This window comes from Anguilla rostrata, chromosome 14, assembly GCF_018555375.3.
Source record: "Anguilla rostrata isolate EN2019 chromosome 14, ASM1855537v3, whole genome shotgun sequence".
Taxonomy (NCBI): Eukaryota; Metazoa; Chordata; class Actinopteri; order Anguilliformes; family Anguillidae; genus Anguilla; species Anguilla rostrata.
Genome location: NC_057946.1, coordinates 34,176,143 through 34,189,704, shown reverse-complemented (window position 1 = coordinate 34,189,704; position 13,562 = coordinate 34,176,143). Strand labels below are relative to the sequence as shown.

At 44.8% G+C, this 13,562-nt stretch overlaps 1 protein-coding gene across 3 annotated transcripts in view; it reads left to right on the top strand.

Annotated features, from left to right (window-relative positions):
* Positions 1-260: 260 nt before the first annotated feature.
* LOC135238970 (atos homolog protein B) overlaps positions 261-13,562 on the top strand; it is a 36,071-nt gene continuing 22,769 nt past the window's right edge. For 2 of the 3 annotated variants that reach the window (XM_064307222.1, XM_064307219.1), the window contains exon 1: positions 261-384. The gene's annotated coding sequence lies outside the window, so the exon portion shown is untranslated. The remainder of the gene's footprint in view (positions 385-13,562) is intronic. The other variant, XM_064307221.1, reaches the window with a different exon arrangement.

Genomic DNA, 13,562 nt, shown 5'->3' with positions numbered 1-13,562 from the left:
AAGAACCGCTGTTGCTTTGCCTTTCATTCGTTAGGGGCAAACAAGAAGGATATGTAGCACGTGTACTAGGCGTGTCCTGGAAGGCAACGTCAGAAACAGTTACAACTGTAGCCAATAATGTTCCAATTATGCTAATATTTTGTTAAAGGGCGTATACAGTACTTTCTTATTGGTTAAACTAGCATTCAAAGTCCAATCATACAACACATAGGCGGGGTAAATTCGTTTTGAGATCCTCCTACTCTCATTCCAGGAGACCCCGGAAGCGTTGGGTTTTAAAGGGATAGTCATTTCGGGGCGGGGGCACGGAGAGAACAGCTGAGCAGAGCTCGTGGAAAGCTGCAGAAGAGACGCACAAGAGGGAGAAAAGGGGCTCTGGGGAAGGTAAGAGCAGAAAAGCAAGACAAATTGGAGAAAACGGTGTTGAGACTGATAAACGGACCGTGTTCCTCACCTCTCTTTACTAGAAGGAGCTCTCCAGGTCATTTTAGCTAGCTACACAAACAAGTAATGCACGTTGTATGTAAGCACATCTAATTTCCGTGAAATCGATTACAGACAGGAAAAAAGAGAATTTGACTCAGTTTCTCCAGAGACGAAGGGAATGTTTGCAATCTTAACCCCCTCGTTACCTGGTATTTTCTTAGCTATTTCCATTTTTACAGAGAACGACATAGCCAAACACTCGGTGGTGCCAAAAATAACAAATGCTTGTTTTCGTTTGCTTTTTAGTTAGCCATCTAGAAAGGTGTCTGTGTTTTTGCACATAATGCTGTTACAGTTTAAATCGCAATAGTAGATGGACATGTCTCTTGTGAGCTATCGATTCAAATGCCATATAGCTGTAATAAAGACAGTTCATACTACAGCTGGCATGTTAAAACAGCCGACATTGTGTATATTTTAGTGTCCAGCAAAAAGAGGAAACGTATGCAGGCATTTCCAATTAACTTTAGTTTGAATTAGCCTTGTCTAGCTTGACAGCTGCTTTCATGCCTTGTCTTGCATGGTCCTCAGAATTATTTATACATATTTACCATTGGCAGGCAGAAAATTGGCATGCGTTCCATTTCCCACAGTTGGAATGACAGCGTAGAGCATTGCTAAAAGACATTAGTGGGCAGTGATGTGAAAGCTCTTGGTAGGGGGCGTTTCTGTGCTTTGTCCTGGATTCCAGTCCAGCCTTTCTTTCTTTACCCAGTGCATTTTCTCATTGTTTTCCACAAAAATTTTAATGCTCGATTCTTTGACACCGTCTTTTTTTCCAACGACTGATGAAACTGTAAGAGAAGGATTGCTATCGATCTGGTCTTGATCATTTGTGGGCGTGTTTGAGGTAGGCTACGCTTTAATTGGCACTTCAGATTTCACCTTGTTGTGGGAACATATGGGAAGGTTAAGGATAAAGGGGATGCATGGTTGTCAAATTAAACTTATGTCATTATTGCTATCAGTATTGTGTTGGTTAAAACGTGAATGTGTTAATCTCTAGCCCATGCATTGGCATAAGAAAAACGTGCACAACTAAAGAAAGGCTTTGAGAATTGGGTCGCGTGGATTAAAATGACTGCTGATGGTCATCTGGTTCAGCTAACCTGTAGCGTTGCAGATGTCTAGCTAAGTCTTTAAAATCTACCACAGTCGATCACTGTTATCCCAGCAACGAAGGCATTGCACCCTCTCTGACGCCTGATCAATGACCCCATTTATTTTGCTGAACGCAAAATAGATATAAGGCTATATTCCAATATGGACAAAGCTGGCATAGATTAACCTATTTAATTTGCATCCGCTTATTTGTGGCAGTTTTCTCTTGTTATCTGGGATATTAAGCTAACCTGGTTTTATAGATCAAATCAACTCGTTTTTAAGTGGCATGTGTTAACATTGCAACTACTGCAGTCAGTTCTGGCTGACTTTGATCTGTATGCGCTATCATCTTGAAACTTTCTTTCTTGTGATCTACTTCCACATAAATGAGCCAATAATCAAGATTGTGATTTTTGATTGTAATTATCCTCACAGACTGATTATAGTCGAAGGTCACGTTTCTGTACTGCTTCAGTTGATTCCGCACCTGAATCAGTGATAGGCCGTACTGACCATTAGGATAATTAGAACCATGTCTGCATTGTTAGTGTGATCCCTTCTGATTGTACATGTTAGGGATACCTGTAATCTCTGGCACAGTAATACTTCCCACCCCCACACCCACCCCTCCTCATGGTATTGCTTTACATGGACTTGTAATTTATTCAGGTGTATTGAAATGAATCTGTACATTAGGCCTATTAGGAGCTGAAGGCTTCAGGGCTCAGCTGACCCTAGTTGAGTGCAGGAGGAGTTGGCCGGAATAACCCGGAAGTGTATTGGTCCACACCGAGACTTAGCAAGTGGTCATCCGCTACCGATGGCTGCTTTACTGGTTTCTGTCTGATGGATGCACGGGCTGTTGGTACCAAAATTCTCTTTCAGCATTAGGGAGCTGCCTGTTCATTTTACAACAAGCCATCGCTCTTCCGGAGTTTGATTGGATCATTGAGGCAAACGCTAAGTGCCTCCATTTTTACACTGTGGGTTTATTCAAGGTTTACTCAAGCAAGTCTTGCTTTTTTATTATTTAGGCATATTTCTTTTTTTGATTTTCCATTTGTTTAGTATCTCTTCTCCTGTTAGATTGAAGTCACTTTTTAGAAGAGTGACATACAGTATAGGGCTTGAATTGCTCAAATAAATTTTTTGCTGCACATTGTTGTGGAAGAGTTCGGAGTTCCTTGTGCTAATTAGACAGCTTCTTTGCGCACGTGTTGAAGAGTGGTGCCTGTCAGTGCTCTGTAATCAAAAGGTCAGTTTCCAAAAAGTTTTCAAAATGGTCTCTGACCTATAAAGGGTTGCCTGTCCGGCAGTAGACATGTCCTGACATGCCCCGACATGTCAAAGCATGTCTGGAACATGCTGCTTTTTGTAACCTCTCGTGCCTGTATGATTCAGTCTTTCCTGTAAGAGCATGCTCACAGGAAGTCTGTCCATCACTCTGCGACTCGCTGATCCCTCAGTGTGAGTCACAGGGGATCACTGCACACCGAGGGACAGCGGAACCGAAAGGCATGACTTGATCCAGTTCTGCACTCGGATACGCTCCAGGCTCAGGATGACAGTCCCGGGCACGCTGCCACTAAGCAGTGTTTATTCTATTCAGGGCAGGAGAGCGTTATTCATCCCACGGTGCAACGCGTCCGTAAGGAAGTCACCGTGCGCTTGAATCATAGTCTGCAGATGAATCTATTGCCGTTTGCAATCTGGATTTATGCGTGGATAGAGGGTCATGGGAGGAATTTTTAATCGGTCAAAAGCAGAATTCCTTAGGTTCGCAGGTTTGAATAAGTAATCGTTCCCTCTGACATCGTCTCCAAGGGAATGAACGGCCTAACAAATGGGGCCTGACTTGCAGTGGTTTGTCGCCGCCCTGGTGGACGTTATTGATTGGCCTTGATGATGTTTTGGCAGTTCTTGTGGCACAAGAGCTGTGGGTTTGACCCCCCCCCCCTTTTTTTTGTTGTTTGTAACTGGGGGAGGGGGGAGAAGGATTGGAGGAGGAGGAGAACACCCCTCGAAACAAACTTGAAGGAGTTTGAGGAATTTGCTAATGAAAGCCTGCCCTGCCAAGCTGGTCTCTGCATTCTCCTCCAGCCCTTGGTCCCTGGCTTCATGTTTTGTTCAGTGTGTTCAACAGCCAACCAGGGAGGTTAACCATGAACCATTTCTAAATAATGATCAAGTGTTGTTTTGAAAACACTCCGTGAAGGTTTGACGCACTGGGAGGAATGTGCCGGAACGTTGTGCCCATGGGTAGAGCGTTTCCTCAGCATTAAAATGGCCTGGAGTTTGAGTGCAAGAATTGACTGAGGGACAGGATTGCTTTAACGGGTGATAAGATTTTAATAAATAATTATGAGCTTTCAGGACAGGAGACCATAAAGTTGAAAATGAATAAATCCACATTGAATGTCTTTAAACACTGTTGATATCTGACTGTCGCAAACAGTTTTTTATTGCTTGCATTAGGATTTACCCTTGGCTAAAGCACACAAGCCATTAACTGTTCACCTGAAATCCTCTCTTTATAGCCTGGCTGTTTGTGTTGGGGGGTTATTATTACCTTAGGGCTTTTTTTCTGTTTTTAATTTCACTCAAATAAATTGCCTCACCAATCCTAATTCAAACATGGCTTTGATTCAGTTTAGTGACTTCCAATTTAGCAACCATAACCTCTTTTACTATTGTACGTGAAAATAATTACAGGATGATAGGGTATGAGAGCATGCCTGGTCTGCTTTCAGAGGTTATTTACAAACTCTAACCCCCCACTACCCTCCCCACCCACAGTTTCCCTCAAACCTACTAGTATGACAGGCCTTTTGTATTGAAATGTTGAGAGCCTTGGAGTATTTTCCTTTTGGTGCTGTTTCTGCATAACTCAGGAGGTGATTTTTTGGGGGGGGTGGGCAGGTCGAGGAGTTGTCCAGGGGAAGTACTTTAAGGTATCCTTGGTACCTGTGGAGCTTCTGGAATGTTCTTGTAAAGTGAGCGAGATCCAAAGTGAGGTGCCCGCATCAGGTGTATATTGCTGTCGTTCCCACGTTACATGTTTGCATGAAGCAACATCAAACTGTGAAATTGCACTCAGTCAGCCAGTTTTGCCATGCTGGGATGTCCTTAGCGTTGCTGCCAAAGGTTATTTTGGAGCAAGTGGAACTGCCTTAGTGCATGCTTTTATGTTTTATGAATAAAAGTGAGATTTGCATAGCAGCTCATTCCATGTCAACTTCATGCAGTAGATGGCCTATTAAATTTGGATTTTGAAAAGGAGGGCGATGCAGAGAGGTTTTTGTGGACACTGAGCTCAAAAACAGGTGAAACGGGGAAATAAATAATCCCCTTAATCAATCCAGCTCGTGAAAATAGATCAAAATATGACCTTGGGTTCCCTTACCTGCTCATTTATCTCTCAAACAGATGGCTATGCGTTTGTCTCAGAACGACTCAAACTTTCCTGAAAAGGGGGGTTCTCTGAAGACCTTAACTCTAACCCACCTTACTGTAGCCCCCCCCCCCCCCCCCCCGTGGTTCAATGCGGCTCCTAAAATGCAACGTATTTCTGTAATTACTTCTCGGGACTAGTCAGTCTCTATGCACCTCAAGCCGTCGGTCCCCGGCCAGACCAAACGGGCAATTAGTGGGGGTTTTAATCAACATTCCTTACAGTACAACCGGAGCGGGGGCAGCACTGGACTAACCGTAAATCAAAAACCTGAAGTATCTCGAGTGCTCTGCTTTCACCATTGATTCTGCGGCTGGTTCCCCCTTCAACGAGAGGCCAGGGACGCTGCAGCCCGCTGTTGGCCAGCCTTCAGTTCTCAGTGGGCTCCAGAGTCTGGGTGCTGAAGGGGCAGTTTCGTAATCCAGCTTTACAATTCAAGCACAGGGACGTTCTTTGTGTTGCAGATGTTATTTCAGGGGAAGCCTTAAGACGCTAATCTTTTTGTCCATTTGTTCATAAACATGAATAGGACAGGCCTACAGATAGGCCTACATATTATTAAAACTAATTAACCCAGCAGCCTCCACTGGCACTAAGAGTCCTGTGTAGGAGATTATGCTGATTTAAAATGTGGTAGGGTGTTCTTGTATCCTGTAAAAAAAATAAATAAATAAATAAAAAAAGACATTTTCTCAACTATATTTGGTGCATGGCCAGACATTGCCATTCGCTTATAACACTTACTCATATTCAGTACTTACCCAATTCATACATTATTTTCTAAATTAAGAGTGTTTCTTTTCATTCCCTGATTCGCCTGTCAATTTGCCTTCCTGTCCCTGATCTGTTATGCCATGGCGCTTCACTGTCTCCCCACTGCCCCCCAGGCAAGGTCTTTGACGAAGGGAGCCTTAAGCCCAGACAGGGACAGAAATCCAGTCCCCTGCTTAAGGCATAGCGCAGGCCGTATCCACTGTTCTGTTCTTCAGTGATATTGTCATGCTCGGCAGAGCGTTTTTTGTGGTCGCCTCATGATTTTTTATGGTCACATTTCCTAGATGGGCTCTGCTTTTGGCAGTTATTTATATCTCTTTTGAACAACAAGCTTTGAATCTGCTTTTGAATTTGTGGTGCGCTTTTAATTACCAGCTGCTTTTACTTCTTTTTTTCCCCCAAAAAACTAAATTGCTTCTCTAGAGGCTGATAACACAAGTCAATAGTTCCTTGCAAATAAATTTGCGTGAAGTACCATTAGATGAAAGATGAAGACCAATGTTTATTTTTCCTTTTCTGAAGGTGACTGCTAGGTGGTACGTGCTGTCATGGACCTGCAAAATTGATACTGTTGTTCTGCATTGTTTCAAAGCAAAGGAAAAATACCCCTTGACCCCATCACCCACACCCCTTCCAAAAAAGAACTGCCTCTACCTTTCCCCAGTGCAGTGCATTGGAAGGACTTCTGAGCTGTCCCAACACCTCAGATTCAATACCCCTCTTTATCTGCCACACAGAAGGGCTTTGGCTTCCTCTCCAGGGGGACATTATGTGTGTGAATTCTCAGCACTGTGCAATGTGCTCACACACACACACACACACACACACACTTGCACTCAAATAGGCATGTACATATGCGCACATTTTTTACCTTCATACACATGCATGCGCGCGCACATAGGACACACACTCGCACTCACGCATGCAGAGACATACACACACAAACATCCACACCACTTCGTAACCCCTTTGTGAAGATCAACAAAGACTATGGAAATTGACACAGGTTTTGAGTACAGCTGTGAAACAGGATATCGGATTTGGAGGTTGGCCACTCTGAAAACACTTGCTGAAAATCGACTGCTCTTTGAATGGTGGTTGAAGTCTCTTTATCTGTTGCACCAGCGATTATGATATCACTAGTCTTTCCAGAGGCTAGTTACTGGCCTCCTTTTGCCCAGTGGCTGGCAAGGTCATCTTTCACCCTGCCAACGGCTTCAGGAAGACGTATCGCATCTCAAACGGACGTCTCAACTTTATTAACGGCCACCCATTGTGTGTTTGGGGGCGGTCAACCTTTTGACCTGTTGCTCTGTGACGCCGGCACACCAAGTTCCTCCTGCCAAGAGTGATTTGTCATGTTGCACCGAATCCTTCTTTGGTTTCTGCTATGAAGCCGCCCTGGCACTGCTTTCTTGGGGGTTTTTTTTTTTTTCCCCCCCCTGTTCTTTTCATCATGCTCCGACACCATTTTTTTCCCACGTTGACATGTACGGTCTGTTCTTGTGCTGTGGGAAATGGGGAGGGGGTGGAGTGTGAATGCTTATTTCAGTGGACACGCGCTAGATCAGAATGTATTTTTTTTTTTTTTTTTACATGTTAGTTGGCAACTTTTCTTAATATTTGTCTACCCTAAATTTGTGTTTGAAATTATAGTTGTCTATTAATAACTAGGGGACAAAGCAGCCATTATATTCGAAGTCATTATCATAAAATAACACACTTATTACATGGTTATTCATGAAGCGGAGGGTAAAACCATACCAAAAAGCGAAATGGGCAATTTGTGAATGAATAGGTGTTTTTCATTGCACAGTTATGCCTGAATGCAGTAGTTCCCTGCTTAGGCCATATCATCCAGCTGTGGTAATTAGCGACGTAAGTAGACTGAGGTTCATTCCGGTGCTTTAGACTTAGTGAAAGGGAAGAAAGGAGGAAGTCTTCTACTTCTGTCCACCGCCCCCGCTGACCTTTCTCTCGCTCCTGACATTCACCCTCAAGCTGCTGAACATGATCCCGTCTCCTAGGTTACTGCCATTAGCCGACCTGCCTGCCGTACCCAGGCCATTAAATGTTGAGTCCGAAGACGACGGGGTTCTGTGGTGTGCAGAGGCCTCTGGATCGATGCGGAGGTCTGAAAGTGTTGCCGTCAGTATCCTCTTCTGTTCCGCTCTGAGGTGCCATCTCCAAATGAGAGATTTTTCTGCGATGAACTGCCAACGTGGGTATAGTTAGACTGAAGTAAGAGGAGCTCGTTTAAAGAGTGTGACTTTAGGGAGCTGGTTTCTGGCTCTGTTTCTGTCTGAGGATGTGTCCCATCAAGTAGTGTTAACACACTCTCACACACTCACACTCACTTGTGTGCACACACACACCCACACACTCACTCGCTCACACTCATGCATTCAAATGCATGCACTCGCTCTCATACACTCAAACAGATGCACACACACACACTCACGCACACACATACTCACACACACACACGCATACACACAATCACACTTACACACATTCTTCCATGCCTCCTTAGTTTAGTGCCCGTTTCCGTTCTGTCCTCTCCCCCAGAAAGGGCGTCCCGGCCCAGCCAGCAGGCTTGTTGTGTGCTGACGGCGGCTGACCAGCCAGGTGACCACGGCAGGATGCGCAGGGCATCCTTTGTTTCAGCGAGCAGGACGCCATTCTCTCACGTCTTCCTCCGGGCTTTGAAGTGTCGCAGAGAGACAGGCGGGGAAAGACTGCGTACGAGTGCGGTGTGTGTGTGAGAGTTTGTGCGTCCGTGAGAAAATGTGTGAGCGTGAGCGTGAGAGAGAGACAGAGAACTCGCCTCGGGTGGAGGACAAAGTGGGAAGCTTGAGGGAAGTTCTCGTGGCATTGCTCGTGCGTGGCGAGAGAGAAACATCAGCTGTGTAAGAGAGCGAAGCCCATTGGACCACCGTTCATGATGAACATGGCCTGCTCCCAAATCACAGTCTCTGACCTGGAATTACAACCATCGAGCACGAAGCTCTTCACGCGTGAACGCGCTGTTTTGCCGTGCTGAGGATCAGAACACGTTTGTAGTCTTGTTGCTGGCGATGGTTACTTCGTGTTGCGTTATTGCCTATTAAAGGTCAACGTGCTTTGCAGTTCAGGAAATGGTTTCTTTTGATCTGGTTCCCTTGCTGTTACTACCTTTTGTAATGCACATATTATATCAGTGTTTGTACAGCTGGCCCCTTTCATTTGTGTCTTGGCTGGTGATCATTACAGTTCCCCTGTGCTTCTGCCGAACTGTAGTGAAGTCAATTACTGCTTCTCATTGTGAACGAACATTGGCATAATTTCTGACATTGTTGTATTTAACAGTGTTGCATTAGCTTCCCGGTGTAAATAAACAGTGACCTGTGGGAGAGGGCAAGCATTTAATAGTGAGCACAAAGGGGGGGGGGGGGACTCCCATCTATAGCACAAGCCTAGCTTTACGATTTAAAGATTTGCTGTATGTTTTTGCTGAGGTGGGCCTGAGACTAGCGCTGTCCTGCTGAAATCTGTGACATTCTTCATTACGTGCGCGATAATGTACAGTGAGCGAGTCAGTTGTTTGAAAATGAGCCCCCACAGGGTGACGTGAGCTCGGAGCGTAGCGCAGGGGTCTTAATCACCCTCAAGGGGCCCACTTTGAAACAATTGACAAGCTCGCTGTACATTATCCCGCTTACAGCATGGCTGCTTGCCAAAGAATTTAATTATCTGCCCCAAGATCATGTTTAAATTGACTTTATTATGCATATGTGTACACTTCTAGCATTCTGCACAAAGACAGACCAGCAGCTGTTTTTTGTATTCTAGCAACCACAAACAAGATGGCTCACACAAAAAATTAATTGGATGTTACCGTTTGTTGTGAAGTGTCTCATGTTAAAGGGGGCATTTTCACATTTAAACAGCCAGGTTTAAATTCACCTTTAAGGGTGGGGAGAGGGAGACATGAGTGAAGTAAATTGCGGGGGGCCAGTGTTGTTCTTAGACTTCAGAATGTTTAGTCAAAGTCATGTCCCTGTTTGAGACGGCTGGCACGTCCAGGAGTTCCGACGGCCTGAATGATTTTGAAATAAAATATCCTGCATTAAGCCCTGTACGACACTGGACTAGACTCATCTGGCAGCTAATGGGTCGCATTCCAGATTGTCTTCAAATATTTATCAGCCCAAGTTCAAACTGTAAGTCAAGTGAGCCCGTGTGAAAGCAGTGGTTAGTTAACATCTTTTTGTTGGTGTTTTAAGTTTAACGCAAAGCAAGCCAGGGTTCCATTTGGAGATATATATTTTTATGTGACCAGGGAGGTTTGTTGCAATGTCAGTTTGATGTCTATAGACCGATGGACTGTAGTAACACTTCCCACTGTAGGACACCGGTTTCACAAACCTCAAAAGAGCCGCATCACGTCCGCTTTTCGCCGGCACTGCTGAGATGGAAAGGGACGGTATCGCGCACCGCGCGCCGATTCGCTGCTCAGAATGTCACGAGCGACACGACTGGAAAACAGAATACGAAAATCTGCCTCGCCGTGGGTGCAGCGGGGTGGAATTTCCGTTCCGTGCACTTCCACAAAGGAATCTTGCGGTGTCTGACGCAATCGAGCCACTTGACGGAAGAGCACGTTGTCCGGACGGCTTGGGGGAGTCGGCCTTCTGCTTCCGTGCGTCAGCTGATCCCTCCTCCAGCTTCACAGCGAGGGACGGAAACGGTTCTAAATAAATAACACGTTGGAATCAGCACAGATTTGCTCGTTGATATTGAATCAAAACTTACAGTAACTCTGTTATTATACTAGCTTAGTGGCCTGTATGGAAAGTCAGCTGTTAACAGCTAGCTACTGTCGCTACATGTGTAGACACAGCTCAGTTTGGCAAACTAGCTCATGTGCCTAAATGCCTGAAGTTCCCAGAGTTGACTGTTGCATTAAAGTAGCCTTATCAAGGCCAATTTCTTTTATTCATTGTGGGCCCATATATTTTGTTATATGGGCCCACAGTGCAGTCTGTTAATATTTGGACAGTACAGGCCTGTCAGAGCATCAGCAGGGAAGATGCCCAGCATCTGGTGATGTCTATGGTTTGCAGACTTCAGGTAGTCATTGCAACTAAGTACTAAATATGACGACTTTATTATGATTAAGTTAATTCGTGAAATTACTTTTGGTCTAAAATGGAGGAACTGTATAACAAGGGCTGTAATTCCTATATGGATCACTCAATATGGATATACGTATATACCCTTAAGGTTAAGGTGCTACCAGTCATCACCTTAACTTGACATAACAATGAATATGAGGTTATGTCACTGTCCAAATACCTGTGGACTGCACTGTACAGTACCTAAATATTTACTGAAGCAATTAAGGTATAGTCATATCATCGTAATTTCACATTGGATTATTTCATACTCTTATTGCATAGAATATAAACTCCTCCAGTTCTTTATTTATCTCCGTTAGATGCGTGCTCTGGGAGAGTGCACAAGGGTTCCCCCCTTTATTTAGGGCCCTCATGCATAATGGTGCAACCGAAGTTTCCAAATTCAGTCCACAAACCACATAGCTACTATGTTCCTTAAAGTGCAACAGATAGTACGATTGCCTTGTGGTCAACTCTCCAAATGTGCTTTGGTTGGAAAGTTCAGTTAACTGGCAAAACAAATCTAGAGTGCTGTCCAGAGACGGGAACCACCCAGTGAGTGATTGCGGCATAATATTCAACATACATACAGTATGAAAGCAAACGTGAGTAATAATTTGTCATAGCTTGAGTGTTTCTCAGAATACAATCAATATGTGGCCATACCTTTTATTGTTCACATACAGTATATACATATCTACATGAATAGATATGAATGATAAAATATGCGTCTACAATCATTGCTTTTGAATTTGCCCTTTTAAAATCGAAGCCAAGGACATAGTTCAGCTTCAGGAAATTACAAATGAACCATTCCTCCATTATACATCTTGAATGAGAATAGGAAATAACCTAGGAGAAAAAAATAATTATCTGGTAAAAGAAGAATCCTCTCACTGTAAGGTAATCGCAGATCGATCTGACACTCTCTCCTCCCTCTGCTGCTGGGTTCCCAAGCAGGGAAGATTTTCTGCTGTAACCCAGCGGTGTTCTGACTCTATCTCCAGGCGCCGTGCGTACACGCTGCGATTTTCCCCCGCCGTAATTGCAACCCCTGATTAGTAACGACCGGTTCGTTATTCTTAATTAGACACTTGATGTCTAATGAAGGACGACTGGCCTTCTTACGATCACATTATGTCAGAATTGGATTTGTGAGAACAAATATTCCCCCATTCACTCCCCCCGGCCTCTTCATCAGTCAGCTTAACTGATGCTTTCATTTTCTCTAATGTGATGTATGACAAATGAGACCTTTGAAATGCGGTTGCATTTAAAAAAAAAAAAGATTTCATTGTAGACTGACGGGTGAAGTTAATGGGGACCACTCCCTTATGTGTGGTCACCTGGTTACAGGAACTGAACCATTTGTGATACAGAAGGACAGAGCAAATGAGCTGAACCTACATTATGTTGGTATACATAAAAAAGAAAAAAATGTTAGAATTTGTCCAAAATGATGCTGAAACTTTTGTTAGAACATTGTAATGATGCTGTTCTTCTGTTTCTTTGTCAGAATGCCAGGGCATAGTGGCCATGTTGAGAGATCATTATACTGTGAGCAGTTCCCTGGTTCTTACCATCTACAGCAGTGGTTTTGAACTTGGACCTGTGGCCAGAATGGCATTGCTTACATGCAATCTCAGGCTCCTCCCCTCTGCTCAAACAGCAGGCCCCTCTCCTCTGCTCAAACAACAGGCCCCTCCCCTTTGCTCAAACAACAGACCCCTCCCCTCTCTTCAAACAGCAGGTCCCTCCCCTCTCCTCAAACAGGCCCCGCCCCCCTGCTCAAACAGCAGGCCCCTCCCCTCTCCTCAAACAGCATGCCCTCCTCTCTCTTCAAACAGCAGGCCCCTCCCCTCTACTCAAATTGCAGGCCCCTCCCCTCTCTCAAACACAGGCCCCCCCCAGCTCAAACAGCAGGCCCCTCCCTCTCTTCAAACAGCATGCCCCTCCCCTCTCCTCAAACAGCTGGCCCCCCCCTCTTCAAACAGGCCCCTTTCGATGATGCGGTGATGTTTGATTCTGTGCTGGGCTCTGGAATATCAGGTCTTTGAAGCAGGAGCTGGTTTAAAAAGAGGAAGCTGGCAACTTGCAGAGGTCATAATCGAGGCCAGCTGTTTGGCAGCACGCAGTTTCGCAATGTGCCGCCCCCCACACCCAGTCAGTCATCAATCGTCACTCCCTTTGGCTGCCCTCTTGGACCCCGGCTGATTAAAAAGGATTTTCCTGCAATCCCCCCCCCATTTAATCCTCTCCATCCTCCCTAGTCCGGTCGTCTGAAAAACCTTGGTGGAAAAGCCTCTCTGTACGCGTATTCCTGAAGGGTCTAATATGCCCTGGCGTCAAAACAGCAAGGAGAGAAATTCTCACGGATCAGACTCACAGGCAGGAATCTGGTCACGGTACTCAAATCATGGTGGGCTCAGGAGTTTGAAAGAACAACACAAGCAGCTTTAATGATGACCTTGCCTCACAAACAAACAAACAAACAAAATCTTTCCGGAAATGTCTTGCCATTTTATGTAATTGTACTTTAATTACTCACAAAGCCAGCAACAGCCTCAATCCTTTATACATCCTGTGCA